The sequence below is a fragment of the Oryctolagus cuniculus genome, chromosome 1 (assembly GCF_964237555.1).
Source record: "Oryctolagus cuniculus chromosome 1, mOryCun1.1, whole genome shotgun sequence".
In the NCBI taxonomy this organism is placed as follows: Eukaryota; Metazoa; Chordata; class Mammalia; order Lagomorpha; family Leporidae; genus Oryctolagus; species Oryctolagus cuniculus.
In genome coordinates this window covers 204,441,557-204,468,335 of record NC_091432.1, presented here as the reverse complement: position 1 = coordinate 204,468,335, position 26,779 = coordinate 204,441,557, and the positions used below count along the sequence as shown (strand labels likewise).

The 26,779-nt window shown below is 41.7% G+C and overlaps 1 pseudogene; it reads right to left on the bottom strand.

Annotated features, from left to right (window-relative positions):
* Positions 1-1,963: 1,963 nt before the first annotated feature.
* On the bottom strand, positions 1,964-2,591 carry LOC100341998 (cytochrome c oxidase assembly protein COX20, mitochondrial pseudogene; annotated as a pseudogene).
* Between the last annotated feature and the right edge of the window lie 24,188 nt (positions 2,592-26,779).

The window sequence follows — 26,779 nt, the reverse complement described above, 5'->3', positions numbered from 1 at the left end:
CAAATTACTCATTTTTAAGACATGTTTTATTTATTTAAAAGGCAGAGTTACAGAGAGAGACAGAGAGAGAGAGACAGGGAGGGAGACAGAGAAAGAGAAAGAGAGAGAGAGAGAAATCTCCCATCTACTGGTTCATGTCCTTAATGGCCATAATAGCCAGGGCTATGCCAGGCCAAGGCCAAGAGACTGGAAATTCCTTCAGGTCTCCCACGTAAGTGAAGGGCCCCAAGCACTTGGACCATCTTCTGCTGCCTTCCTGGGTGCATTCTCAGGCAGCTGGATCAGAAGTAAAGCAGCCAGGTTTCAAACCAGTGCCCATATGGGATGCTGGCATCACAGGCAGCAGCCCAACCCACTATACCACAACACCAGCCCCTTCACTCATTGAAAATTGAATGAGGTAAGGGAAAAAAATAAGATTACCTCTTCATAAATATGGACCACTAATTTTACCAAAATTAAAACTATGATAAATCACAAGTAAATTAGATGGATGTCTGCAGCAGAAATTAAATTACAAAAGAAAAACTGTGTATTTGAGGAATTTTATTAAAATGGAAATCCCTGAGAGAGATGGCTTTCCTTGCAGATTGCTTAATGGATTCATTTCTTATTTAAAATGTTTTAAAGAACAAATGTAATAAATGTAATGCCTCCCACTCATTAACTCCTTTGGAATATTGAGGATTTTTTAAGAACTAGATCATGAAGACGATATCCACAGCACTCTTTCCAGAGAGTCAGGTAGGGAAAGACACAGCAATACATAGATTTAATGTCTAAACACAAATTTAATGAGTTGTGGATTTAAGTCAAACTTGTCACCAAAGCATATAATAAATCAGTTAGGAATAATTACTGAATATCATGAAATCAGAATGGAACGGAAGGATTTTATGAATACGAACTTTCTCATATTTAAAGATGGATTGCTTAGATTTCTATACACATTAAGTTCTGCTATATCTTTAAAATGAAACGTGCCAGGGGATTCCCATACAATCCCATCAAGGTGGCATGTACCAGTGCCATCTAACTAGTCCAAGTGATCAATTTCAGTTCACAGTTGATCACACTGATAGGTCTAAGAGTCAAGGGGATCACACAAACAAGACTAGTGTCTGCTAATACTAACTGATAGAATCAAAAAGGGAGAGAACGATCCAGCATGGGAAGCAGGATACACAGCAGACTCAAAGAATGGCAGATGGCAGATGTCCTGGATAGCACTCTGGCCTCAGAATCAGCTCTTAAGGCAATTGGATCTGGCTGAAGAGCCCATGAGAGTATTTGAGGCATGGAAAGCCAAGATACTCTGGGGAAAAAAAAAAAAAAAAAACACTTAAATGAAGGATCTCTGCAAGTGAGATCCCAGTGGAAAGAACGGGGCCATCAAGGAAGGAGTACCTTTCTCTGAAGGGAGGAGAGAACTTCCAGTTTGACTGTGACCCTGTCTGAATAAGATCAAAGTCGGCGAACTCAAAAGGCTTCCATAGCCTTGGCAACTCATGACTAGAGCCTAGGGAGATTACTGACCCCATAAACAAGAGTGTCAAGTTGCTAAGTCAACAACAGGAGTCAGTGTGTACTTACTTCTCATGTGGAATCTGTCCTTGATGTGTTGTCCAATGTGAATTGATGCTATGACTAGTACTTAAACAGTATTTTACACTTTGTGCTTCTGTGTGGGTGCAAACTGATGAAATCTTCACTTAATATATACTAAATTGATCTTCTGTATATAAAAAAAATAAAATAAAATAAAATAAATAACAAAAAGACTATAAGTAAGATTCACAGAATAATGGTCTGTGCCATGGCTCAGCATGTTAAGCCACCACCTGTGATACCAGCATCACGTATCGGAGCACTCAGTCTAGTCCTGGCTGCTCCCCTTCTGGTCCAGTTCCCAGATAATGCACCTGGGAAAGCAGCAGGTCATGGCCCAAATACTTTGGCTACTGTCACTCATGTCAGAGACCCAGATGGAGTTCCTGTGTCCTGACTTCAGGTTGTACCAGACCCAGCTATTGTGGCCATTTGGGGAGTAAACCAACAATATCTCTCTCTCCTTCTCTGTGTGTGTGTGTGTGTGTGTGTGTGTGACACTGCCCTTTTTTTGGGGGGGATGGGTTTTTTTTGGCTTGCTTAAAGCTTTTTTATTGTATAAAATATTTCTTGTGGTTGATCCCAACTCTTCAGGGAACTATGTTTAGTTTTCTATGCTTGAGATTTCTTAATTGCTGCTATTGTTGGTTTCTTTTCTTTCAGGATTGAGGTGGGTACTTTCAGGTAAAATCTTATTTGTAATTCTTTCTCTGGCAATTCTTTCCTGGATTCTTTGCTTTGCAAAATTGTATCTATAGTGGAACCAGCACACTAAAGTCATCAAGATCAATCCTCCTACTCTGACATCATAGGACCTTCTGATTCTGCTAGTTAACAAAAAACATCCTAGGCCAGCCACCACAGATCTAATGAACCATATCATATTGAAGCCTGTGCACAGGGAATGTTTCAATATCTAAAATTCCTAGGAGTTTAAAGGGCTCTCCCTTCCTGGGCTTGCCAGTCTCCAGTGTGGTGGCCATGGGGACTGTTACACTGCCTTTTAATAAATAAATCTTTTTTTTTTAAAAAGGTACATAGAGTGACATTATCTTTCTTAAAAGTTATATATAAAGGCAAACTTTTTTTAAATTACTGGAAATCTTGCTATTTGAAATAAGCCCATAGGGTTTTTTTTTCTTCCCTTTATAAAGAGAAAAATAATTTAATTTTCCTCAATTCTTATGGTTTTATTTTTATCTTATATTTATGGTTCCATTTCATTATAAATATGTATTTTTTCAGACCCAGCTTACAAGTGAGAAAATTAAATGAATGAGTTTGGTTTCAACACAGACTCTCTCGCTTAACAAGGAGAGTTTGCCCTGCCTGTGACCACAGTGTGAATGCAGACCTACTTGGCCACTGAGCAGCACTGACCAGGAAATTGCCTACACCTGATAAACCACCATGAGTCACCAAACATAACGGCAAGACAGAGGGAAATTCCCTCCTCTATGGGATGCTTACACTGCCGGGAAGGAAGCAAAGTCATCTTCACAAAGACAGGCATCCCTCTCCTCCCAGTCTCTCTTCTCTTATTCTCTGCCATCTTTCAGCCAATCAAAAAACCTGATATAACCCTGCAGACTGTACTCCCTTATCCCCTCATTATTTCTACTAACTTTTCTCATTCCAATTGTTGGTAGGATGTGTGTAAGACATTCTTCCAACAGTGAGTCCCTCCCTTGGAAAAGAAGTGAACATAGCTGCTTTTGTTGTTGTCTCTTAAGATCCATGGAAACTAGGAGTCAGAAACAACTCCCCCCTTAGAGGAGGCAAAACAGATCCATATGCTCACCACACCATGTTCTCCAAAGTACATCAGTGGGCCAGGGTGCTCATGGGAGTGAACAAAACCTACCTTTCGGCCGGCGCCGCGGCTCAGTAGGCTAATCCTCCGCCTAGCGGCGCCGGCACACCGGGTTCAAGTCCCGGTCGGGGCGCCGGATTCTGTCCCGGTTGCCCCTCTTCCAGGCCAGCCCTCTACTGTGGCCAGGGAGTGCAGTGGAGGATGGCCCAGGTGCTTGGGCCCTGCACCCCATGGGAGACCAGGAAAAGCACCTGGCTCCTGCCATCGGATCAGCGCGGTGCGCCGGCCGCGGCGGCCATTGGAGGGTGAACCAACGGCAAAGGAAGACCTTTCTCTCTGTCTCTCTCTCTCACTGTCCACTCTGCCTGTCAAAAAAAAAAAAAAAAAAAAAAAAAAACCTACCTTTCTCCCAACAAGGACCCTTCAGGATCCCAGCCAGGACAGTAACTGGCCTCCAGGCGCAGGAAAGGTTCAGCCTGCATCCTAGTCTTACGTAAGGATAACTTTGACATTTCAGTATAGACATTTGACTGAGTAAAATCCCTTTCTCTTAGAAAATAGAGCTGGGAAAAAATACTTTTATTTTTTAGAAATCTTCTAGGAGTGAAACAAACCCAGACACCCTAGAGAGAGAAAACAGGCAATAGAGTTAAAGTTTCATTGTAGAACAATGTGAGGTAAGAGAAAAGCCTGGCAGGGACTCGGTGGTCCCCTACATGGTCTCAGATGAGAGTGTCACTGGAGTTGAGATTGCATTTCATGGAAGGGGGGCTATCATTCACGTCTGCAGACAGGAAGTGAGATTCATCTTTCTACAGCCCCTTCCTAGTCTGCAGCTTTTAAAATTAGATAATGATCTTTTCTCTGTTTTGCATCATATATAGGTTGCTCATTACTGTCTAGAATGAACGCAATAGAACTTACAAAGGAAAGGTGCCATTTGCACAGTGCACTATAAGCTAGACAGGACCTGCGGCCAGCCGACCAGAGCTCTAGCAATGCTATCAGCAAGAACACAGCACTTGCTGACTTGCTCACTCACTCGCGCTCTCTCTGGCTCTATCCTCACCTATAAACCAAGGTGATTGCAAGGATAGCAAATTACCCTGAATGTTTAGTGCTTCACAAAAAGTTGAACTTAATGACCTTTAGATGCTCTCTTGGTGGCCAGAGTCTTGTCACTCTTTTGCCTCAAACTTGGTCCTCCTTTGCATGTTTATGACAACGATCTGGACAGGAAGACATTTGAGCTTGAAATGAAAGATGAACAAAGGATCTTTCATGGTCTTTAAAAAATATCCTCGATGTTTGACACTGGGAGGCAACAGCTAATGTTCCCTCTCTAGTTGCACGTCTCAGCATGAGTAGCATTTCGAAAATGAAAGAGATGAAGGCAACCGAGCAGGAGGAAGGGAAAGCTTGACGAAAGTGTGGCTCCATGCAGTGACATGCCACGTCTAGAACTGCAAGCACTGGCTGTGATTAGAGAGAGGGTGTGGGAAAACAGGTAAGGGGAATAGAAACTGGAGGTGAGACAGGTAGCAAGGGGGAGACCCTGAAAAGGCATGACTTAATTGAAACCTTTAACTTTTTCCTAGAAACTGGAGGGAGGGGCACTGAAAGTTTTTCACCTCTTAGGTTTCTAAGTTAAGGCTATCATTCCAGAAGCTTCATAGAAGATGGATGATTACTCTCTCCATCACCAAAAACTCCTTTCTACATCAGTAAATTGAGTTGTAGTTCAAGGGGGTCACCATGTAGAGTGAATATAAGAATCACCTCAGAAGCTTGTAAAATTGCTGAGAACCTAGTCTTACCTCAATATATTTTATGCAATCATTTGGGAGGGAAGAAAGGGCCAGATAGGGGTATTTTTGAAAGCTTGAGAGCCGTAAGAACTCTCCTTGTCTATCAACTGTGTCAAGGGAATCTCCCACAATTCAAACTGAAGAGTGGGTGGTAAGAAGCCATTTCCTCTGCTTTTTCCAACCCAAAACCTGGCCCAAGGTTTGAAAATCACCTCCTAACAGTTATTTATCATTTTTCTTCAAATTGATTTTATTCTTGGGTGTATCATTTCTCCCTGAAAAACCACAGGATCGTTTCATGGAAGATTCCAAACTGCTATTTCAGAAAGTCACATTGTCACATCATTCAGATGTGAAAAGAAATCAGTGCCTTGCAGACAAGTAGAAATTCAACATAAAATGATGTAAGCAAAAGGTATTCACATCTAAAAGGACTATTTTAATCAACTAATGAGCTTAAAAGCCAGAGGCATCACAATACCAGCTTTCAGGACATACTACAGGGCAGTTGTAATCAAACCAGCACGGTACTGGTACAGAAACAGATGGATAGACCAATGGAACAGAATTGAAACACCAGAAATCAACCCAAACATCTACAGCCAACTCATATGTGATCAAGGATCTAAAACCAATTCTTGGAGCAAAGACAGTCTATTCAATAAATGGTGCTGGGAAAACTGGATTTCCACATGCAGAAGCATGAAGCAAGACCCCTATTTTACACCTTACACAAAAATCCACTCAACATGGATTAAAGACCTAAGTCTACGACCCGACACCATCAAATTATTAGAGAACATTGGAGAGACCCTGCAAGATATTGGCGCAGGCAAAGACTTCCTGGAAAGACCCTGGAGGCACAGGCAGTCAAAGCCAAAATTAACATTTGGGATTGCATCAAATTGAGAAGTTTCTGTACTTCAAAAGAAACAGTCAGGAGAGTGAAGAGGCAACTGACAGAATGGGAAAATATATTTTGCAAACTATGCTACAGATAAAGGATTAGGCCAGCGCCGTGGCACAGTAGGCTAAGCCTCCGCCTTGCGGTGCCGGCACACCGGGTTCTAGTCCCGGTTGGGGCGCCAGATTCTGTCCTGGTTGCCCCTCTTCCAGGCCAGCTCTCTGCTGTGGCCAGAGAGTGCAGTGGACAATGGTCCAAGTGCTTGGGCCCTGCATCCCATGGGAAACTAGGAGAAGCACCTGGCTCCTGCCATCAGATCAGCGTGGTGCACTAGCCGCAGCGCGCCAGCCGCAGCGCGCCAGCCGCGGCGGCCATTGGAGGGTGAACCAACGGCAAAGGAAGACCTTTCACTCTGTCTCTCTCTCTCACTTGTCCACTCTGCCTGTCAAAAAAAAATTAAAAAAAATAAAGATAAAGGATTAATAACCAGAATCTACAAAGAAATCAAGAAACTCCACAACAACAAAACAAACAACCCACTTGAGAGATGGGCCAAGGACCTCAATAGCCATTTTTCAAAAAAGGAAATCCAAATGGCCAACAGACACATGAAAAAATGTTCAAGATCACTAGCAATCAGGGAAATGCAAATCAAAACCACAATGAGGTTTCACCTCACCCCGGTTAGAATGGCTCACATGCAGAAATATACCAACAACAGATGCTGGCGAGGATGTGGGGGGAAAGGGACACTAACCCACTGTTGGTGGGAATGCAAACTGGTTAAGCCACTATGGAAGTCAGCCTGGAGATTCCTCAGAAACCTGAATATAACCCTATCATACAACCCAGCCATCCCACTCCTTGGAATTTACCCAAAGGAAATTAAATTGGCAAACAAAAAAGCGGTCTGCACCTTAATGTTTATTACAGCTCAATTCACAATAGCTAAGACCTGGAATCAACCTAAATGCCCATCAACAGTAGAATGGATAAAGAAATTATGGGATATGTACTCTATAGAATACTCTACAGCAGTCAAAAACAATGAAATCCGGTCATTTGCAACAAGATGGAGAAATCTGGAACACATCATGCTGAGTGAAATAAGCCAGTTCCAAAGGGACAAATATCATATGTTCTCCCTGATCGGCGACAACTAACTGAGCACCAAAGGGGAAACCTGTTGAAGTGAAATGGACACTATGAGAAACAGTGACTTGATCAGCTCTTGTCCTGACTGTTGATGAATAACTTAATACGTTATCTCTCGTAGTATTTTTTCATTTGTTCTACTTAATACTATTGGTTGAATTCAGTAATTAATACACAGTTATTCTTAAGTGTTCAAACTTAACTGAAAAGTTATCGCTGTCAAATATAAGAGTGGGAATAAGAGAGGGAAGAGATGTACAATTTGGGACATGCTCAAGCTGACTTGCCCCAAACGGTAGAGTTAGAAACACACCAGGGGATTCCCATTCAATCCCATCAAGGTGGCATGTACCAATGCCATCTCACTAGTCCCAGTGATCAATTTCTGTTCACAATTGATCATAATGATAGGACTAAGAGCCAAAGGGATCACATAAACAAGACTAGTGTCTGAATAATACTAACCGATAGAATAAAAAAGGGAGAGATTGATCCAACATGGGAAGCGAGATGCACAGCAGACTCACAGAACGGCAGATGTCCTAAACAGCACTCTGGCCTTAGAATCAGCCCTTAAGACATTCGGATCTGGCTGAAAAGCCCATGAGAGTATTTCAGGCATGGAAAGCCAAGACACTCTGTATATAAAAAAAAAAAAAAAAAAATGACCTAAATGAAAGATCTCCGCGCATGAGATCCCAGTGGAAGGAACAGGTCATCAAAGAAGGAGGTACCTTTCTCTGAAGGGAGGAGAGAACTTCCACTTTGACTATGACCTTGTCTAAATATGATCAGAGTCAGTGAACTCAAAAGGCTTCCATAGCCTTGGCATCTCATGACAAGAGCCTAGGGTGATTATGGATGCCATAAACAAGAGTGTCAATTTGTTAAGTCAACAACAGGAGTCACTGTGCACTTACTCCTCATGTAGGATCTCTGTCCTTAATGTGCTGTACATTGTGAATTAATGCTATAACTAGTACTCAAACAGTATTTTTCACTTTGTGTTTCTATGTGGGTGCAAACTGTTGAAATCATTACTAAATATATACTAAACTGATCTTCTGTATATAAAGAGAATTGAAAATGAATCTTGATGTGAATGGAAGGGGAGAGGGAGCAGGAAAGGGGAGGGTTGCACATGGGAGGGAAGTTATGGGGGAAAAGCCATTGTAATCCATAAGCTGTACTTTGGAAATTTATGTTCATTAAATAAATGTTAAAAAAAATTAATGAGTTTATATAAGGACACCTCAAAAAGTTCATGGAAATACATATTATAAACAACCTGTTCCTGGACATCAAAAATTTTTGTACTAAAATATACTTTTGAAGCCCTGTCGTGCACAAAACCTTATTCTATGTAATATTCTCTAGGATGAGTCATTTCAGTGTCCTGTGTGAGCAGGTGAGCAGGCTTCCTGTTCATTTTCTGCCTCTCTTCTCCCAGTTGGAACCCAAGGCCATTTGTTTCTTGTTTTAAAAGCTAACATTTATTGAGTACTTGGTATAGGACAGGCATTGTGCCAAGGGCTTTACCAATAGTTAGAATTTATCACTATGCAGGGGTGGGGAACACTCAGCCCAGGGGCCATCTAAGGCCTGAGAAATCATTTGGTCTGGCCTTGCAAAGGCAATTGCATGTGGGACTCAAAATTCAATAAATCTACAGCAGGCTAATTTTTAAGTTGATAATGTTGTGTGGCCCATGAATGATGTTATAAATATCCGAATGGCCCTTGGCAGAAAGAAGTCCCCCACCGCCGTGAGGCAACTGAAGAGCATAAGTCATTCAATCCAGGACAAGAAGCAGTGCTGGGACTCGAATCCACAATCCTAAGTTCCTGACCTCATGGTTACTCTACACTGCTTCACCCTTCCTCCCCTGCTGTCTATTTCTTGTGTCTACCAGCTGATTTGTAGACACACACACCTAGAGCACTTGGCATTCCCTCTGAGGTGAGCCCAGATTGCTATCAGAAGAGCACCCTCTGCTGCTTAGGAAAATGCAAATGTAGGTTAAGAACAGAACACCAAGAAGACTCACTTCTTATCCCCACAAAAGCTGATCTTGAGATGGAATTTATCTCTTGCAAACAGCTGAGCCAAAGAAGCCTTCACCCAGGGACATCTGGAGACATTAACCTCAGTTTTCAAGATGGATCATGTCCGTACTCAAGCCAGATAATCTTCTCAGAGGCCCTGAACTGAGCCTGCACCCCTCTGGTGAGCTGCTACATTCCTGTGTTTACACCGAACTGAGGCTTTCACCTTTCTGCCATTGTCTTCTTTTCACAGTGTGATTCTGGCAAGAAGGAATTACAATGATTCTGAGCTTGCTGTTTAAAAGCACACAGCCCTGGATGCTTGCTTTCTTTACCCAGAAAATTATAAAACATTTAGAGACTCCTGAGGCAAGTTAATCATAAAATATTCAGCAACATCTGTGTCACATTATTCACTGACAGACTGGAACCAGAAAATATGGCGCCTGTGTTGCAGGCGGCCTGGCGTCACGTGCACCATTAGATTGTGATTGGAATGCCCTGTTTTATGATCCTTTGCTTCCACACTCCCTCTCTCTCACACAGCCTTTTCCCCCAGCCCCTAACAGAGCTAGGTCTACCATCCAAGCTTAAGAACAGAGTTTCCTGAAGCAAAGTAGTTTCTTTAAAAAAAAAAAAAAAGATTTACTTATTTATTTATTTGAAATTCAGAGTTACAGAAAGAGAAAGGGAGAGACAGAGGGATCTTCCATCGGTTGGTTCACTCCCTAAATGGCTGCAACAGCCAGGACCAAACCACACAGCAGCCAGGAGCCTTTTTTTAAAGATTTATTTATTTACTTGAAAGGCAGAGTTACACAGAGAGAGAATGAGAGGCAGAGAGAGAGAGAGAGGTCTCCCATCCGCTGGTTCACTTCCCAATTGGCCGCAACAGCTGGAGCTGAGCCAATCCGAAGCCAGGAGCCAGGAGCTTCTTCTGGGTCCCCATGCAGATGCAGGGGACCAAGGTCTTAGGCCATCTTCCACTGCTTTCCCAGGCGATTGCAGAGAGCTGGATCGGAAGTGTAGTAACCAGGACCTGAACTGGTGCCCATATGGGATGCCGGCATTGTGGGCAGTGACCCAATCTGCTAGACCACAGCACCAGCCCCTGCAAAGTGGTTCTTAACAAAGGCAGCTTGGACATGGGGGTAAGGGGACTGTATCCATTGGTCCAGGAACTTACACAGGTGAGTTACAGGAGGCCACAGTCTAGAGAGGGACTCACCTCAAGGATGGTGAGCGCAGCCCCTCCCTCCCTGGATTCTGTGAGTATCCAACACACACACATATACACACACACCCTTCCAACGGCTCTGCTCCAGAAACTGCCAGAATCCCATGAAAAGGATAACAGACCAGAAGTCAGGCAGTCAGTCAATAAATCCACAGTTACACCTCCTCGGTGCCAGACCCTGCTCTAGGCTCTGCCACCACACATCCTGGTACTTCTGCCATCGTCAGTGCTTTTATGTGGGGGTGGGTTTCAGGGCAGTAGACAGGCTCATCTACAGAGTGCATGCACATTGTTCCTGGCACCACACTCTAACAGACATCGGCTCTCTCCACCCACTCTCACCCTACCCCCAACCATATGCCCCTACTTTTAAAAAGTTGTTCTCAGGTTATGACCTGTCCCCTTTCAGAACCACCAAATTAGATCCTTCACAAGAAGAGTGAGCATTCATCTGAAGTGTTCAGGACAGTCCCAACCTTTATTTGATATCCTGGCTGCTTTATTAATAAAAATTCCTAAAAAGTATCCCAGGTTGAGACGCAGATTATATGATCACCTTCAAATGCAATGTGACTTTACCACATCCTCACCAAAGATTTCTGAGCTTCTAGAATATTCTCCATAAAAAGCTCCCCAACCATCCTGATATTCCCATTTGGGATGTCTCCTAAGTGTCTCCGCCTTCACAAAGTGGCTTCCAATTTTCCTCCTCAGTAAGAACTTGAACGAAGATCCCTTGCCGTAATCGGTGCCCTCCTACTAACAAGGGCACCACCCGTGGATGCCTCCACAGAGGCGTGGCACAGTAGCACCCAACTCTGCATACCGAATGGGGAGAACTCCACATACTTCCTGCTGCCAAATTCAGGCAGGAGGCCTCTGTAGCAAAGCCACCTCAAGTTCCACTAACTTCCAGAGGTCTTTATTGCATAACATCAATTCCATTGTTCCTTATTTCTGTCACAGAGACCACAAAATGATGACCTATCAGCCAGAGCTAAGTTGCAGGTATGTTTCCTGGGAACTAATGTGTTTTGTTGTGTTTTGGTTTTTATAACGTTGATCCAACATTTTTAAATTAGATTTCATATCAAATCAGGGATGAGCTGAAGAACCACTTGCAAGAGCTTAATGTTAAATTGTAAAGAATTTTTGGAATGGCTATAAAATACAGCTGTTATTAAAACTTAAATTATATAAACATACACAAATAAATTATATTATACACAAAGCCAATACTTAGAGTATGTTGGCAGTTGTACAACTTGATATACTAAAATTCATTAAACCATACAGTGAGAATATATAAAAGGTGACTTTATGATATATATCTCAATAAAACTTCAATAATAAAATTTTAAAGGTAATATTCAAAACTCATTATTTGCTAATTACCTACTACAATTTACTATGAGCTATTCTTGTGAGGTTATTTGCATCTAATGTGACTATAGGATGGGAATACAATGTGGGGAGCAACTCGGACTATACTGTTACTGGAATTAAGACTTATTCTATGCATCTGCTCTCCCACAATATGGCGCTGGGAGAGAAGAAAACAGCTTCTGCACAGCTGCCTCCAGTTCAGCCAATGAACTGTAGGACTTGCTCCTGATTGGAGAGCAGCGTACTCGGCGTGTGGGCAGCCGAGTTAGGATTGGTGGAAGAGGACTATAAAGGAGGAGAGAGACGGCATGCACCAGGAACATCTAAGGGAACATCTAAGGGGAACACCTGTGCAGTCCCCGAGAGAGCCGGCCGGCGGTGTGCCGCTCCCCTGCGGAAGTGGGGAATGTGGCCAGGGGGAACTGCCCTTCCACGGAGGTGGAAGGGATAGTAGCCAACCCGGGAAGAACCAGCAGCAAACCCGGGGAGGGCCGAGCAGACGAAAGAACAGCGCAGGGTCCTGTGTCGTTCCTCCACGAAGAGGGGGAGCGACATACAATCTAATGGAAAGCTATTCATCTTGTCCCAACTCCCACTGGAGGCTTGAACTAAGCAGTGATGGGAATATTGACACCACAGAAAGAGGCAAACACAACAAAATCAGGGCTTGGTTGATTGTTGATAGACTTAAAGAAGTAGTGGAGAAAAAAGTTCCCAATGCAAGTTAAAAGTGTGTTGGGTCGCTAGTCTTTAAAATGGAGAATAACATAAAAAATTGAGGAAATGGCATTCCAGGGTTTGAAAACTAGGATCCAGTTCATAAAAGAAGTCATTCATATCAAACATGAATAACTATAGTTACAATCTGAATGTTCACTGAAACTCACTATGAAAAAGAAAGACAATGTCAGAACGTCACTCATCATCAAGCTTTTGTTTATAGCCTGGTTATGTGATCCTGGTGTTGGTGATAGAATTATAAAAACTGACTGTGGATTTAGTAATAAATAGCAAGTCAGAACTTTAGCAATAGCAAATTAATAAAAATAATACAGAATAATTTAGACTTTGATTATTACATTATATGTTGCTACGCATCTTTTACATCAGTAAAAATTTGTTAAATACATGTATCTATATTTATGTGTAGATATATATGTGTATATATGTATGTATATATACATATGCACATTCATATCACATTTATATATTTTCCTATATATATACACATACTTTATGTTGCTAAACACTTTGCAGCAAACCATTAACTAAAGTGCCCCCTGCTCATGCTCCTGAGAAGGCAGCAAAGGATGGCTCAAGTGCTTGGGCCCCTAATACCCACATTGAAGACACAGATGTTGTGGCCATTTGGGGAGTGAACCAGCAAATTAAAGATCTCTCTCTCCGTGTGTTTCTCAATCTCTCTCTCTTCTTCCCTTCCTCCCTCTCTCTGTAACTCCTCCTTTCAAATAAATAAAACAAATCTCTTTTTAAAAAAGAAAAGGCGAATCTGGTAACACTACTGAATATTAGTCCACTCTAACTGGAGTTGAGGTAATGTCTTAATCCCTCCTCAATGAGCATGCAGTTCGCAGTTCATGCACAGTCCCCGTCTTATCCTATTTTATACGCTTACCTCTCATGTTGGCCTCACTTCCCCAACCCTTACAGCTCGACTGAAGCCCTCTCTTAAGGCCTTCTCCTTAAAGTTGAGACCCAAGTGCCTAAATTGCTAATCAGAGGACCAATAACCGAAACAGATACCTACTAAACACCTGGGGTAGGATAATGGCCACTAAAGATACCCCCACATCCTAATCCCTAGAACCTATGACTCTGTTACATTACACCGTTAAAAGGATCTTGTAACTGTAAGTTAGAGACCTAACTGGCTCAATGTAGTCAAGAAAGGTCCTCATCAGAGGGAAATAGGATCAGAGTCAGCAAAGGGAGATGGCCAGTGTGATTGTGTTTGAAGTTGGAAGAAGGAGCCCAAACAACGAATACAGTCAGCTCATGTAGGCTGGCGAAAGGCAAAGAAATAGACTCTGCTCTGGAACCTCCAGAACACAGCACTCCTGACACTTTGATTTCTCCCCATGAGATCATTCTGACATCTGACCTCCAGAAATAATAAACTGTGTCATGTTGAGTCACTAGCTTTTGGTCACTAGTTATGGCAGCAATAGGAAACTAATACGTCTTCTGATTGCCTTGCCTAATATGGATTCTCCCTCCACCTAAATTCTTCTTTCCTATCAGCCACATTCCCACCTAAAGTTTTGTAACCAGGCTCTTACAAACCAAGACTGGTGCATTTTGCTTAAAACGGTAACTTCAGCCCTGTGAAAAACCAGGATCACGCAAGGACTCCACATTTTGGAACTGACTCCTATTCCTCTAGCTTATGGTTACATCTGGAACTGTTCAATATACGCCTGTTCCCAAAGTGATAGGGGTGGTGGGGTAGGCACAACAGCTTATTAAAAGAAACCCATACTTCCTTCCAACCTGTCAGTACCTCATTCTGTCTCTGGCTGTCCCATTGCCAACTCGAGTCTTATTCCATCTTCCCTCCTACTTTTCCCAGGCCAACTGACTCACCAACCTGGTCTTCAGACTCTTGACCTGGGTTTTTTCCTAACTCCACCTAGCATCCTGCTTCTTGCTACATTGTCTGCATAGACCAGTAACTCTGAATTACATCTCCCCCCTGCTCCATCCAGGGAACCTCTCTCCATTACATGGTAACTGTCTTCACACCATTACTCTGACCCCGTCTCAGCTCAGCTACAAAGAAGTCAAGTACTTACAGATCACGAAAATTAAGTGTTGTTGGAATATATCCTCTCTAGCACGAGTATTCAACAATTCACATTCATAACATATTTTCCTATAGTATTATAAATAACAGTGAACAGCTCCATCCATTAAAACAGATCACTCACCCATAAAGTTCTTAAGCTGTAGAATTTCCTTCCTCTGTGATCAGAAAGTAAAAAGATAGATATTGCTGAGTTCCAGGTCAACTGTGGGCAAAATCCTGAAGTGAGACAAAGTGTATTTGGTTTCTTTTACCTCAGGCCTTTCTCTACATTTCCCTCATTATTAACTAACCTAAAATCCACCACAACTCTAACAACCAGCTAAACTAAGACGTGCACGTCTGATTGGGACCCACTAGTCACATATTTCAAATGAGTGCTTGAAATGTAGCTAAAATTCTGATGTATGTTTAAGATATTTAATGCCAAAAGACCTGATATAAAAAAAGAAAGTAAAATATCTCAGTAACGCTTTGTACATTGATTAGCTTTTTAACTGATAATATTTTAGATATACTGGATTATATTAAAATTAACTTCACCTGTTTATTTTTTAATGTGGTTACTAGACAACTTAAAATTATCTAGGTGGTTTGCCTTTGCAGTGACTCCCATTGTATTTCTATTGGACAGCATCGCATGAGACCCTTTTACTGTACTAGCCACCTGAGTGTGTCCCGGGGACTCTTAGAAAGCAGAATCTCAGGACCCATCGCAAGCCTACTGAACTGGAGTCTGCAAATTGACCTGATTCCCAAATGAATCATTAAAATTTGAAAGACATCAGTAAAATTTGAATAGCTCAGAGATCAGTGAACTTTCTCTTACAGAGTCAAAAGCAAACATTGTAGGTTTTGTGGGCCTTATGGTCTAGCATGTAACTACTGAACTCTATCATTGTATTATACATAAATGGATGGATGTGGCCACACTCCAATAGAACTTTATTTACAAAAACAGGTCACACCACTTGCCTATCCTAGAGTAGAGCAGTGCTTTCTAGAACTTTAGTATTCATTATCATCACTTGGGGATCCTGATTGCTAGGCCCTACCCTCAAGGTTTCTAATTCAGTAAAATAAGGGAAGGATCTGGGAATTTGCATTTGGATAAGTTTCTAGGTGACCCTAATACTTCTGGACCACAGACCACACTTTGAGAACCACCACTCTGGCATAGTAGTCTTCAGCTCTGGCATAAACCGAATCATCTGGAGGTCCTTTTTTAATTTTTTTATTTATTTGACAGAGTTAGTAAGAGAGAGAGACAGAAAGAAAGGTCTTCCCTCTGTTGGTCCACCCCCCAAAAGGCCACCACGGCTGGAGCTACGCCGATCCAAAGCCAGGAGCCAAGTGCTTCCTCCTGGTCTCCCATGTGGGTTCAGGGGCCCAAGCACTTGGTCCGTCCTCCCCTGCACTCCCGGGCCATAGCAGAGAGCTGGACTGGCAGAGGAGCAAGCAGGACTAGAACCCGGTGCCCATATGGGATGCCGGCGCTGCAGGCGGAGGATTAACCGAGTGAGCCACGGCGCCGGCCCCATGGAGGTTATTTTTTTAAGTACCAATACCTGGATTTCACTCTAGTCCAACCAAATTGCAGTCTCTAGGGTTGACCCCCAGTGGCACTAGCATTTTATATAAAGCTCCCCATCACTTCTTGGCTAAGAAGCTTTTTTGACTAAGATCAAGTGTATACAAAGCTCCCCAAGTGTTTTTAAAGTGTAACAGGCATCCACACATTATAAAATTTCTTACTATTGCCTAAATTATGATATCAAGGTGTTAGAAAAACAAATGTTAATGAACTAATTTACAATGACCTGTGAATGACCTATTACATCTTAGCACACCAAAGATGTGTATTTCACGAAGGAATTGCTTCTTATGGTTCTCAAATAGATGGAACAGATGGTGTGATAAAGTGCAATTTTTAAATATACAGATTGGGGAGATTTTAAGTGACCAGGAAGAAACACAGCTGTCAAGATTTGCTTAACTCTCTGTTTTTAGTTTCCCAAGTATAGGAGTCAACAACAGCAGTTCCAAGACTTGGCTCCTGGTTCTGACCCTAATGATGAACCAACTGTGTGACCTGTGCTTCTTTGACTATAAGGTGAAAGAGTCGACTTCTGTCTCTTCTAGCTCTAAATGTCTTTACTTTATGACTTGTGTTTTACATTAGACATTTTAAGATTTTTCTCTTTGGCAGCAGAAGCAGGAATTAGATTAATAGAATCAGATCAAGAGTGAAGGTAACTGCATATCCTGAGATATCTTTTATGTTTTGTTTAGGGACAGCAAATCTTCATCAATGTGGAGTTTCTAGCTTTGTAAACTACCCCCAGAAATCAGAAGAATGGCCAGTATCAGTTAGCTAAGACTTCATCTACTGAGCCAAACTCTCACTACCCTTGAATAGTGATATTGGGGCATGGGGAGAACAGTGAATCATAACTATGGACAAATGAAAACAGTCCTAGGAGAGAGGTTTAATTTTTCAAACTAAGAAATAGAACAGACCAAAGAGAAGTCAACAGAAATATTACAGCAATGGTCAGTGTGAACTCAGAGATTGGGGCATGCTCATACTGGGTTCCAGCACATGAACACACACAAACCAGATCTAAACCATGGAAAACACAGAAAGCCTCAATGGGACAGGGAACATCAATTACAGATGAGTGCTTAACATACTAGGTGGGATGCCTGCATCCCCTATCAGAGTGCCTAAGTTCAGTTCCCAGATCCACTCCTGATTTTAGCCTCCTAATAAGGTGTACTCTGAGAGGCAGCAAGTGATGGCCCAAGTATGGATCCCTACTTCTGATTTAGGAGACTAGGATCAAGTTCCCAGCCTAGCTTCAGCCTTGCCTAGCCCTGACTGCTGCAAGCATTTGGGAAAATGAACTGACGGGAGAACTCCCCCCACACCACCTCTCTTCCCTTCAAAGAAATAAAATTAATTAATTAATATGAAACAAAAATTAAAGATACCAAGTCTTTTTTTTTTAAGTTTTTTTTAGGGGCCAGCATTGTGACATAGTGGGTTAAGCCATGCCCGCATAGGTGCTGGTTAGAATCCCAGCTGCTCTACTTCTGATCCAGATTCCTGCTAATACACTTGGGAAAGCAGCAGAGGATGGCCTAAGTACTTGGGCTCCTGCATGCTTGTGGAAGACCTGGAAGAAGCTACTGGCTCCTGGCTTCAGCCTGGCCCAGCCCTGGCCATTGTGGTATTTGGGGAGTAAACCAGTGAATGCATGCTATCTCTCTCTCTCTCTCCCTCCCTCCCTCCCTCCTTCCCTCTCTCTCTCTCACTCTCTCTCCCTGTCTACCTGTAACTCTGCCTTTCAAATAAATAACTCTTTTTAATTTTTTTTTAAAAATACAACTAAATAAATGATGTTCAGTGTTGGGAATGAGGCAAGAACTATAATATCCAGAAGTGCGAATCATGACATGTATACTTCAAAGAGATTTCATTTGACAGATTCTAGGTTTATTTTCACAACCGTGTAATTTACAGATGATGAAATTGCCAATAACATATGAATAAAGCTAAAACATTAGTAATCAAAGACTTGCAGATTAAAGCAATAATAAGAAATAATAAGAAAACTACAAATTCTAGTTAAGATGCATCTGGGCTTTTCACAGGTCCCTCTACTTCCTCCATTACATAGATAATCACTATACATTGAAATTAGCTGTACAGTGTCTTTTCTCCCACTAGACTGAAATCTTTGTGAGAGCAAGACTCATTCAATCAGAGAATAAAGATAAAACATAATTAAAATGCCTAGAATTGTCAAAGGTAAGAATTAGTCACACTTTTAAAATACTGGTGGAGGCATAAATTGATAGAACCTTTCTCCAAAGTAATTCAGGAAATTTCAAGTTTTATAAGTTACACATAAATTTCAACCTAGGAATTTTGTTTCTAGGACTTTATCCTAAGGAAATATTTCATATAACTGAAGACATCTGTACAAAAATTATTATAAGATATAATCTAGGGCAGTCTTCCAAGATGGCAGAATAGGGAGGGAGCTTACCACTCTAGGAGAAGATAGCTTTTAAAAAGTGGAGAGTGCAGTCTCAGGGAAGAGTTAGGAAGAAAACAGCAAAGGAGACTGTACATAAATTAGGGGGACACAGTGGAACTACATGGAGGACATGGATGCCCACAACTCAGGACCCCAGCAGCCGAGAGCCTCTGCACAAGCATTAGAGAGTGAAGTGAAACCAGGCTTCAGAAGCCCACACCACTAGCAATAAAGCTTCAGGAAGAGCCTAGAGGCAACCTGACTCGTAGGCCCAGGGTGGGGATAGTGTACTTCCCCAATTAGAGGAGGGAAAAAAAATAAGGAGGGACACGTTTCTCTCTCCCCAATCACCTTGCAATGGCATCCTGTAACAATCCAATAGAGCAGGCACCATTTTGGACGTATGCAACAGCTGTCCAGCTCATGTCTGTGCCCAGCAACCAGCAGAGTGGAGACACCTGACTCTGGTGTGGAACACTAACAGGGGACTGGGTGCTCATGACTATGGGAAGCATGTGTGCTGTGACTGTGAAAAAACCGAGGCTGTCGGCCGGCGCCATGGCTCACTAGGCTAATCCTCTGCCTAGCGGCGCCGGCACACCGGGTTCTAGTCCCGGTCGGGGCGCCGGATTCTGTCCCAGTTGCCCCTCTTCCAGGCCAGCCCTCTGCTGTGGCCAGGGAGTGCAGTGGAGGATGGCCCAGGTGCTTGGGCCCTGCACCCCATGGGAGACCAGGAGAAGCACCTGGCTCCTGGCTCCTGCCATCAGATCAGCGAGGTGCGCCGGCCGCAGCGCGCCAGCAGCGGCGGCCATCGGAGGGTGAACCAACGGCAAAGGAAGACCTTTCTCTCTGTCTCTCTCTCTCTCACTGTCCACTCTGCCTGTCAAAAAAAAAAAAAAAAACTGAGGCTGTATGGGAGGACTGGTGGTGTGGCTGGAACTCCACATGTTCAGGGCTTCCTGGTTACCTGGTGAGGGATATTGTTGGGGAATCAGAGCTTACACTGAGAACTGCACAGATTCTTTGTGTGGCCCTTGGGGAAGAGCAGACAAATATTATGTCCACAGGGGATAGCACTCAGGCACTGGTCTCCTTCAAAGAGAGGGGCTAAGCTGAGTAGAATAAACCTCTCTTCTGATAAAAAAAAAAAAAAAAAGAAATTTACTATGCCAAAACTGGGTGTGTCACCTTAGACACACCCTTCACCCTGGAGAACTGAACAGAGTTCCCTGCACACAGCTACCACATGCATCTAGATATTCATTGAAAGCAGACACTTGGCCAGCGCCACAGCTCACTAGGCTAATCATCCACCTTGTGGCTCCAGCACACCGGGTTCTAGTCCCGGTCAGGGCGCCGGATTCTGTCCCGGTTGCCCCTCTTCCAGGCCAGCTCTCTGCTGTGGCCAGGGAGTGCAGTGGAGGATGGCCCAAGTACTTGGGCCCTGCACCCCATGGGAGACCAGGATAAGTACCTGGCTCCTGCCATCGGATCAGCGCGGTGCGCCAGCCGCAGCACGCCGGCCGCGGCAGCCATTGGAGGGTGAACCAACAGCAAAGGAAGACCTTTCTCTTGTCTCTCTCTCTCTCACTGTCCACTCTGCCTGTCAAAAAATAAAATCTCTTTCTCTCTATCTCTGTAACTCTGCCCTTAAAAAAAAAGAAAGCAACACTCCACTTATCTACAGAGGCATAGTACAGAGATAAAAGATAAAAACCCCAACAGCAAAAAACAAAGAAGAAACCAATGAGTATCTCCACAAATGCCAAATAACAAATGAACCAATTCAAGAAACAAGAATAAGGAGGACAACATGATGCCCCCAAAAGAATATAACACTTCAATACTAGGTTGTGAAGGTGATGAGACTGAAGAAATGCCAGAAATGTAATTCAAAAAATTGATCATAAGATTATACAGAAGTAAATGCACAAACTACTGAAATCTGTACATGACATGAAAGAAAATTTCTCCCACAAAATTGAGACCTTAAAGAGAAATCAATATAAAATGAAGAATTCAATAGAACAAGTAGAAAATGCTGCAGAAGGCCTTAACAACAGAATCGGTGAAGCAGAAGAAAGAATATCCAAATTAGAGACAAAGCACAGGAAATTATACAGTCAAACCAAAAACAAGAGGATATTAGAAAACTAAAAAACACTGCTTGTAATCTACAGCATACTATCAAATAACCCACCATATGGGGTCTAGAAGATCCTGAAAGAAGATGAAAGAAGAAACTCTCCCAGTAAAAGTACAAAAGAAATCCAAAGGAAAAGCTAGGAATATTTTTTGGAAAAATGGCAGGACAAACTCATTATTTATCAGTAGTCACCTTCGATGTAAATGGCCTCAACTCTACAGTTAAAAGGCACAGAATGGCTGAATGAAATAAAAAAGAAAGTTCATCTATTTGCTACCTACAAGAAACACATATCACCAACAAAGATGCACACAGGCTTACAGTTAAAGGATAGAAAAACACATCCCATGCTAACAGAAACCAAAAAAAAAAGGCTGGTATGGCCATTTTAATATCAGACAAAATAGACTTTAACACAAAAACTGTTAAAAGAGACAAAGAAGGGCACTTTTTAATGATTAAGAGATCAATTTAACAGGAAGGTATCACTATTATAAATGTATATGCATCTAATTACAGGGCACTTGGCTACTTAAAAGAAGTGTTAAGGGATCTAAAGGGAGACATAGACTCTACTGTTTTAGTAATGGGAGACTTCAATACCCTACTTTCAGAAATGGACAGATCAACCAGGCAGAAAACCAGCAAGGAAACAACAGAGTTAATAGACACTATAGAGCAAGTGGACCTACCAGATATCTATAAAACTTTTCATCCTACAACTACAGAATACACATTCTTCTCACCAGTGCATGGAACTCTCTTTTTAAAAAAAAAAAAAGATTTATTTTATTTATTTGAAAGACAGAGTTACAGAGAGAGGTAGAGACAGAGAGAGAGAGAGGTCTTCCAACTGCTGGTTCACTCCCCAGATGGCCGCAACCGCCGGAGCTGCGCCGATCCAAAACCAGGAGCCAGAAGCCTCTTCTGGTCTCCCACATGGGTGCAGGGTCCCAATGACTTGGGCCATTTTCCACTGCTATCCCAGGCCATAGCAGAAAGCTGGATCAGAAGAGGAGCAACCGGGACTAAAACCGGCGCCCATATGGGTTGCCAGCACTTCAGGCCAAGGCCTTAACCCACTGTGCCACAGTGCTGGCCCCACGGAACTCTCTTTAGGATTGACAACATACTAGGCAATAAAGCAAGTCTCAGTAAATTAAAAAAAATCAACATCATGCTATGCATTTTGTCAGATTACAATGCAATGAAGCTGCAACTCAGGAATCTCTAGAATATACGAAAACACATGGATACTGAACAACATGCTCCTTAATGAACAGTGGGTTATTGATGAACTCAAAAGAGAAATAAAAAATTTCTGGAAACAAATGAAGATGCAATACAACATATCAAAACTTATGGGATACAGGAAAAGCAACACTAGGAGGAAAGTTTAAGGAAATTGGTGCCTATATCAATAAAATGGAAAGGCCATCAAACAAATGAGCAATCAATGCATCTCAAGCATCTAGAAAAACAATAGCAAATCAAATCCAAAACTAGTAGGAGAAAAGAAATAATTAAATTAGAAAAGAAATCAACAAACATGAATTAAAAATACAAAAGATTAGCAAAATGAAAAGCTGGTTTTTGAAAACCAAACAAAATTTACACACCATTAGCCCAACTAACCAAAAATCAATAAAATTGGAGGTAAAAAAAAGAGAGCTGTAACAACAGACACCACAGAAATAAAAAGAATCATCAGAAATTACTACAAAGAGCTGTAGGCCAATAAACCTGGAAGCCCAAAAGAAATGGATAGATTCCTGGACAAATATAGCCTATCTAAATTGAGACATTAAGATATAAAAACCTAAACAGACCCATTGTCACGACAGAAACTGAATCAGTAATAAAGACCCTCCCAACAAAGAAAAGCCTAGGAACAGATGGCTTCACTGCTGAATTCTACCAGACATTTAAAGAAGAGCTAACTCCAATACTTTTTAAGCTATTCAAAACAACTGAAAGAGAGGGAATCCTCACAAATTCTTTCTATGAAGCCAGCATCACCTGAATGCCAAAACATGAAAAAGATGCAACAGAGAAAGGGAATTACAGATCAACTTGCCTGATGAACATAGACACAAAAATCCTTAACAAGATTCTAGCCAATTGAATCCAACAGCACATCAGAAAGATCATTCACCCAGACCAAGTGAGATTTATCCCTGGTATGCAGGGATGGTTCAACATTCACAAATCAATGTGATACACATTAGCATAACAATAACCATATGATTATCTCAATCAATGCAGAGAAAGCATTTGATAGAATACAATACCCTTTGATGATGAAAACTCTAAATTGGGTATAAAAGGAACATTCCTCAACACAACAAAGCGATTTATGACAAACCCGTGGCCAGCATCCTATTGAATGGGGAAAAGTTGGAAGCATTTCCACTGAGATCCGGAACCAGACAGGAATGCTGACTCTCGCTATTGTTATTCAATATAGTCCTGGAAGTTTTATCCAGAGCCATTAGGCGAGAAAAAGAAATCAAAGGGATACAAATTGGGAAGGAAGAAGTCAAACTATCCCTCTTTTCAGATAACATGATTCTAACATAGGGGATCCAAAAGAATACACTAAAAGACTATGGGAACTCATAGACAAGTTTGGTAAAGTAGCAGGAAATAAAATCAATATACAAAAATCAACAGCCTTTGTATACACAGACAATGCCAAGGCTGATATTGGACTTCTAAAATCAATCCCATTCATAATAGCTACAAAAAAAATCAAACACTGGAATGGAATAAATTTAACCAGGATGTCAAAGATCTATCCAATGAGAATTACAAAAAAGAAATAGAAGAAGATTTAAAAAGTGGAAAAATATTCCATGTTCATAGATTGGAAGAATCAATATCATCAAAATGTCCATTCTTCCAAAAGCAATTTACAAATTCAATGCAATGCCAATCAAAATGCCAAAGACGTTTTTCTTGGATATAGAAACAAATGATGCTGAAATTCACATGGAGGCATAGGAAACCTCGAATAGCTAAAGAAGTCTTATACAACAAAAACAAAGCTAGAAGCAATACAATACCGGATTTCAATATGTACTATAAGGCAGTTATAATAATCAAAACTGCCTGATACTAGTATAAAGATAGATGAATAGACCAATGGAACAGAATAGAAAGGCCAGAAATCAATCCAGCATCTACAGCCAACTTATATTTGATCAAGGAGCAAAAACCAATCCCTGGAGCAAGGACAGTCTATTCAACAAATGGTGCTGGGAAAACTGAATTTCCACATACAGAAATATGAAGCAAGATCCCTACCTTACACCTTACACAAAAATCCACTCAACATGGATTAAAGATATAAATCTATGATCCGACATCATCAAATTATTAGAGAACATTAGGGAGCCCCTGCAAGACATTGGCACAGGCCAAGAGTTCTTGCAAAAGACCCCAGAAGCACAGGCAGTGAAAGCCAAATTAGCAAATGGGATTACATCAAATTAAGAAGTTTCTGTACTGCAAAAAGAACAGGAAAGTGAAGAGGCAACAAACAGAATGGGAGAAATTATTTCAAAACTATGCAACTGATAAAGGATTAATAACTAGGATATACAAAGAGATCAAGAAACCCCACAACAACAAAACAAACAACCTAGTTAAAGGATAGGCAAAGGACTTAAAAAGACATTTTTCAAACGAGGAAACCCAAATGGTCAACAGACAAATGAAAAAATGTTCCGGATCACTAGTTGTCAGGGAAATGCAAATCAAAACCAAAATGAGATTTCACCTCACCCCAATTAGAATGGCTTTCACACAGAAATCAACAAATAATAAATGCTGGTGAGGGTGTGGGAAGAAAGGTACCCTAATCTGCTATTGATGGGAATGTTAACTGGTAAAGCCACTATGGAATACAGTATGAAGATATTTCAAAAATATGAATATAGACCTACCATATGACCCAGCCATCCCACTCCTGGGAATTTGCCCATGGGAAATTAAATCAGTTAAAAAAAAGTTATCTGCACCCCAATGCATATTGCAGATCAATTCGCAATAGCTAAGACATGGAATCAACCTAAATGCCTGTCAAATGAAAACTGGATAAATTATGGGTCATGTACACTATTGAATACTACACAGCAGTAAAAAAAAAATTAAATCTGGTCATAAGTCAGTCATATGTTCTCCCTGATCTGTGAGAACCAATAGATCACCTAAAACAAAATCTATAGTAGAGAAAGGGATGACTTGAGTTGCCTTTGTCTTGACTGAAGAACAGGTTTTTTGTTGTTGTTTTTGGATTTTATTTCCTTCATACTATTTGCTGAATTCTTTACTTAAAATAGGGTTAATCATATGTGTATAAATTCAATTAAACATGGAATCAATAAAAAGTAAGAGTGGGAATAAGAGGAGGAGGAGAAAGTTTGTAACTGTAAAACTTTATATTTCTTCATACGTTGCTATGGGCTTACTTCTAAAGATACAGTTTAAAAACTTTTTATGGGACTCCAAATCCCTTTAAGCTGAGTGGTAAAAATGACATCTTAAGCATCTTAAGTGTTGAGGTGATTATATTAAGTGTTAAAGTGAACATATAGATAGGATTAAGTATCAAAGTGATCATATAAATAGGATCAAGTATCTAGTAATAATAATTGATAGAATTAAGAGGAGAGAATGGGCCGGCGCCACTAGGCTAATCCTCTGCCTGCGGTGCCAGCACCCCGGATTCTAGTCTTGGACAGGGTGCCAGATTCTGTCCTGGTTGCTCCTCTTCCAGTCCAGCTCACTGCTGTGGCCTGGGAAAGCAATGGAGATGACCCAAGTCCTTGGGCCCCTGCACCTGCATGGGAGACCTGGAAGAAGCTCCTGGCTCCTGGCTTCGAATCAGCACAGTTCTGGCTATTGCGACCCACAGGGGAGTGAACCATCGGATGGAAGACCTCTCTCGCTTTCTCTCTCTCCCTACCTCTCCTCTCTTTGTGTAACTCTGACTTTTGAATAAATAAATAAATCTTTAAAAAAATAAATAAAAAGTAAAAGGGCTATTATTTGACTACATTTTTGCAAAAAGATGCACCACAGATGAAGTAAAAAACAGAGCAGTGTATCAAAACCTTCCATCCTTAAGAGTATTTTGTGGGGTGGGCATTGTGGCACAGTTAAGCTGTCACGTGGGACACCTGCATTCCATATGGGAGTGACTGGGTTGACTTTAGCTATATCATGCTTTTGATCCAGCTTCGTACTGATGTACCTGGGAAGCAGCAGCTAATAGCCTAAGTAATTGGGTTCCTGCCACCCATGTGGGAAACCAGGACAGAGTTCCTGGCTTTAAAAAAAAAAAAAAAAAAAGATTTGTTTAATTATATGCAAGGCGGAGTTACAGAGAGGCAGAGGAAGAGAGAGAGAGAGAGGGAGAAAGGTCTTCCATCCACTGGTTCATTACCTAGATGGCCATAATGGCCAGAACTGTGCCAATACGAAGCCAGGAGTTGGAGCTTTTTATGGGTCTCCCACACAGGTGTCAGAGTCTAATGATGTGAGCCATCTTCTACTGCTTTCCCAGGCCATAGCAGAGCTGGATTGGAAGTGGAGCAGCCGGGACTTGAACTGGCACCCATATGGGATGCCAGCACTGCAGACAGCGGCTTTACCACCTGTACCCAGTGCTAGACCAGTTCCCGGCTTTTGACTTTCATGTAGCACCAGCTATTGTGGGCACCTGAGGTGTTAACCAGTGAATGAAAGATCTCTCTCTCCCACTCACTCTACCTCTTCATTCTTTGCCTTTTAAATAAATAAAT